Below are 5,347 nucleotides of genomic sequence, written 5' to 3' on the forward strand. Positions count from 1 at the left end.
CTCACCACCTCCGGTATATGGGGCCGGCACCTTACGCCTTTGAGCCACAGGTGCTGCCCCTCATAGTAATTCTTGAAATCAAGTGTTAGTCTCCTCAGTTTTAACCCGTTTTTCATGGTTGTTTGTGGTATTCTAAGTCCATCCTATTTCCATATAAATTTATAGGAAAAAAGGCCTATTTGGCAAGATTGCTTTGAATCTGCAGCTCTTAGATATTTTATTCTACTATTTTCCTGGGCTTCAGTATTTTTGTTTGTTTGTTTAGGTGACTTTGTCACCCTTGGTAGAGTGCTGTGGCATCACAGCTCACAGCAGCCTCCAGCTCTTGGGCTTAGGCGATTCTCTTGTCTCAGCCTCCCAAGTAGCTGGGACTACAGGCACCTGGCACAGTGCCTGGCCACTTTTTTTTTGTTGTTGCAGTTTGGCTGGAGCCAGGTTTGAACCTGCCACCCTTGGTATATGGGACTGACGACCTACTCACTGAGCCACAGAAACTGCCCCCTGGGCTTTAGTTTTTTCCTCCATAGTGTGGAGATGTTAATTCCTGAATTGCAAAGTAGTTGGGGGCCTCATTTGGGCTGGTACTATAAAACTTCTGACATAGTGCTGGAAAATAGTAGAAACTAAAAAATATTGGTTCTTTTATACCTTGTTATATGACAAAACCTTGCATCTTTTAGCCCAATCTTTCCAGTAGATATCCCCATGTCACTTTTGGAAATTCCACCATCCTATCTTGGTGAGTAGTGGATGTGACTTTTTTCTCCTTCTCTCTTTTAAGGGGCCTCAGAAGCGATGTCTTTCCATCTGTTAAATCAGAAGCACTAGCAGCGCAGATGAGGGAAGAGCATTCCAGGTAGAGGGAACTGTCAATGCAAATGCTCTGAGGTCCAATGTGTGTTTTTCATGGAATCTGCAGAGCAGTAAAGAGGGTGATGTGGCTGGAGCAGACCATGTGAGGACCAGAATATAAAGGAGTGAAATCAGAGGGCAAGTTATGCAGGATCTTGTAGAGAGAGCACCATAGGACTTGGGCTTTTTTCTGAGATGGAAGCCAAGCAAAGGTTTGGGGCAGAGGAGTAGCATGATCTGACCTACTGCTTATGAGTGTCTCTCTGACTGTGTTGAGAAAAGGCTGATGGCGGCAAGTGCAGAAGCGGGGGTTGGGGGGGTGAGTGGGAAGCAACAGCAGTCATCCAGGTGAGTGATGGGGGGAGGGGCTTGGCCAGGGGGAGCATCTTTTATTTATTTACTTATTTTGGCCACGGCTGAGTTTGAACCTGCCACCTCCTGTATATGGGGCCGGCACCCTACTCCTTAAGCCACAGGCATCACCCTGGGAGAGCATCTTGTTGATGGCCAGAAAGTGGTAGGAGTAATGAAGGAAAAGGTGGGGAAAAGTGATCTTCTGTCTTTCAGGTGAGCAAAACGGTAGAAGGAGGGACCATTGCTGAGATAAGGCTCAGGATATACGTTCAGGAAATCAAGACTTTTATTTGGGGAAGTATGTGAGATGTGCAAGTAGAGATATTGAAGGGCGTGGGGTCTGTGGGAACTCAGGGTGTCTGGAACTTAGGGGACAGCTGTGGAATGGAATGTGAGTCTGGGAATCCTTAGCAAATGCATGGTATGTAAGGCTGTGGGGATGGATGTTATCATCTGAAGAGGGATTATAGAGAGAAGAGATTGAAATAGTCCTCCTAGTTCTTTGCTCCCTGATAAACATATCTTTGCCAGTATTTCATAATGGGCAGAGTTAACACCGCCTCCTTTAACCTTGGATTGGGCCATGGGACTTCTCTGCCAATAGGATGGCAGATCTGGGTAGTTTACTTGTCACCTCATGCCTCCACTATTGCCAGAAGAACATAGCCTAGGGAGCAGGGCCCCTCAGCATATGTCTGAATAGACACAGAGAACAGCCACCCACAAATGTACAACCTGAGCAGAGCTGTGGCTGGCCCACAAATGCTGAGAAGGAAGAAATGCATATAATTGTAATTTTTTTTTTTTTTTTCCGGGGCTGGGTTTGAACCCACCACCTCCAACATACGGGGCCGGTGCCCTACTCCTTTGAGCCACAGCTGCTCCACTTATAATTATATTAACACGTACTTTGTGGTTGTTCTACTTTATAACTTGAGTGGCATACCTCCCTTCAGCTGCTGCCGCTTCTTCTTTTTTTTCTCTTTTTGTTGCATTTTGGCTGGTGCTGAGTTTGAACCTGCCGCCCTCAGTATATGGGGCCAGCGCCCTACTTCCTGAGCCACAGGCACCGCCCCCTTCAGCTTCTCATGCCCATTTTCTCCCTTAACTCCAGCTCACCTCCACAATTTAACAGCTAACCCTTTCCTTTTCTCATCCAAAATCTTCACATCTTACCCGTCAGACCCTGGTGGACCAGGTAAGAAGAGAAGAATAGCACTTTGTCTCAAATAATGATAATTTAGGAGCACATAGCACTTCAGCGGGCCTGGAACACTTTTGACACGTTCTCACTTGGCCCCAACAAGTTCATGTCATAGGCATTCTTACCCTGCCTTTACTGAGGGGGCAGCTGAAGAGAAGGCGAGTCTTGCGGCAGGTCTAACAGTTAGAGGTAAGGCAGAAGATGGAAGCCCAGGCCTCTCTGGGGCCAAGCAGGAACAGAAAATCAAACACTGCCGTCTGGGAACAGATGGAAGGGAGTCTTGCCTTTCAATGAATAGCCGGTTGTTCCTTTTAATTCTGTACCAGGTGTGTACGTTATCTACACACAAACACATGTAGCTCAGGAATAATCTGTGATGTTTATACAGTTACAGAAAGGGCCCATCGGTCAATTGAAGGGGCTGGAAAAAGAGATGCAGAGAAGTACTTTTTTTTTTTTTTTCTGTTCTCTTAAGTTCTGTCCAAGAGGGGAGATCTAAGGTACAGTTTTCTCACAAGGCTTCTTCTCCATTTGGAGAAGGCCTTCCTTTGGATAGAGAATTACAGGCTGGAACCACTAGAAGTTCTGGAGGAGGAGAGCCCAGTCTGCGTGGGATTCTGCTCTGCGTTCCAAGTGCGCCTCCTGGGTCTGGCCCTCTAGAGGGCACTGCCCCCCCCCCCTTTCTTGGTGGTAGGGTCAGGAGACTGAACAGGAGCAGGTGCTACTGGGGAGGCCACTGAGGTGTCAGTCTGGAGAGGCCCCATTTGAGAGACCTGCCCCAAATCTCCCTCCTTGAACCTTGACCCTCTCTTTGCCTGGAAGTGCCTGTTAGTACCAACAGGGCAAATTGAATGTGGGTCCTTCTTGTTTCAAATCCACCAAGATATGAAGTCCACATCTGTCCATAGTAACTCCTGTCTGTGGCCTTTCTTTTCCCATCTATGAAGAGGTGATGTGCTTGGTGTGTGCGCCTGTAGGGCGGCGGAGAGGGAGGGGGGGATTGGGAGGTGGCTAAGAATCTTGAGCAGGGGCTGGGGAGATGCCTAGGAGGGAAGGTGGATTAGAATCTTTGGGGGCAAGGCTGCAGTTTGAAAAGATAAGCTCAAAATGACTACAGCTGTGTTTTGTTTTCTTTTTGGCCGGAATATGGTAAAGCATTTGAAGCTTCCCACTAACGTGAAGGGAGGATGTGTGATACTAAATACCATCAAAGATCGCGAGGCAGCGGCCGGCTGGTGGGCCTTGCTAAGGCAGCGTTTGCAATTGCAGTAATGAGAAAACTCAGTTTTCAACTCAGCATCCGGAGAGGCTGTGACAACTGAGATAAACTCGGAGGTTCAGAAGTGCAGACGGACAAAACCAAGATCTGCATTTGAAACCGGCTCCCGGGGCTCTTCCGAGAGGCAGGCGGCCGGCTCTGCAGGCTGAAGGGCTCCTTCAGCCTAGATAACATCCCAGAAAGCCCAGGCCGGAGGATGCAGCTCAGATTGCCGGCCCTGGGAATCCGCGTTTAGGAGGGGCTCCAAAAAATCCCCGCGCCCGGAGCTAGAGGGCGAGGGAGCGGGCGGCTGCCCCAGACGTGGCTATTTTGCTGAAGGTCACCTCCATACGGGACTGGAATAAACCTTCCTTGTTTGCTTCTCGCCTGGCCTAAGCCCCGAGTCCCCTTGGGTGTTGTCCAGGACGCCAGGCGCGGCTGCTCACAATGGCGCTCAGACGACAGATGGCGGGCGGGAAGGGGGGCGCGGGGCAGGTGCGCCGGGGAGACGCGCGGCGGCCGCGCAGGACGCCAGGCTGCCGGGTGAATGGATTTGCAGCCCGCCGGCTGCAGGCGGCGGCCGCTGGGCCGGGTAAACAATAAGCGAATTCTCCGAAGCGACTGAACGCATAGTCCCCCCACCCGCCCCAGCCTCGGCCACACGCCAGCCGGGGGAGCACGCCATTGTGCTGTGCAGGCTGAGGCGAGCCTGTCCGCAGGCGCACGGAGCCTCCCAGAGCCTTGGGCCTGTGTGGGGGGCCAAAGCTGACGTGCACTCGGGCACACACTCCACGCACACTTACGGGGGCGCTGGACCAGTGAGTCCTCGAAAAGTTCCCAGGTGTGGCACCAGCCCAAGGGTCCAGGGAGCAATGTTGGTCCTCACTGGGGCACAACGGAGTGGCGTTTGGGTTTTCCTGTTTTGTTTTTCCTTTTTTGTTTTTGTTTGAGTGGTGAGCTCAGTATCCTAAGACACTCGGGTAGGGGAGACTCAAGCAGGCGGGGACACAGCTCTGAGACAGTGGGGAGAGCTGCAGTATGGGCAGCGGGGTGCGGTGTGGCGCTCTGCCACTCGGCAGGAGGGGTGGAGGCCGGGACACTAGGGGGCTCTGGGGCCTTTTCCAGAGTAGCCTTCACCAGCTGCTCCAGCTTTCCAGGCCCGCCCAGCTACTGTGATGTGCTCTATCCACCGCTCCCCCATCCACCCCCGACTTTATTTTCCATTTTAAACAACATGAAGGAGGAACTGGCAGGGCCATGACCTGAAAGCAGCCCTTTCTGACCATCCTGAGGTTCCTGAGGGCGGGGGGTGCTTTTCTGAGCTCCCAACTGGGTGTAGTGTTCAGTCCCTAGGAGAATTGTCCAACCCCCCCAGAGATATGGAGCAATTAGGCACATCCATCGCTAATGGGGCAAGACCCATGAGAGACCCACCTGCATCATGAACCTTTGACGCTGAAGAGCGAATGGCAGCTGGGAAAACCTGGGGCTGTGAATTTTAAGGTCTATGTGGTTCTGAATCACAGCGATCTTAACCCTTCAACCCACCACATTGTGTTGAAGAGCAATAATTATAATCCTAGTACTCTGGGAGGCTGAGGCAGGCGGAATGCCTGAGCTCAGGAGTTTGAGACCAGCCTGAGCTAGACTGAGACCTGTCTGTAAACGGGTGTTGTGGC

The sequence above is a fragment of the Otolemur garnettii genome, unplaced genomic scaffold (genome assembly GCF_000181295.1).
Source record: "Otolemur garnettii isolate 467f Iridium unplaced genomic scaffold, OtoGar3 scaffold00032, whole genome shotgun sequence".
NCBI lineage: Eukaryota > Metazoa > Chordata > Mammalia > Primates > Galagidae > Otolemur > Otolemur garnettii.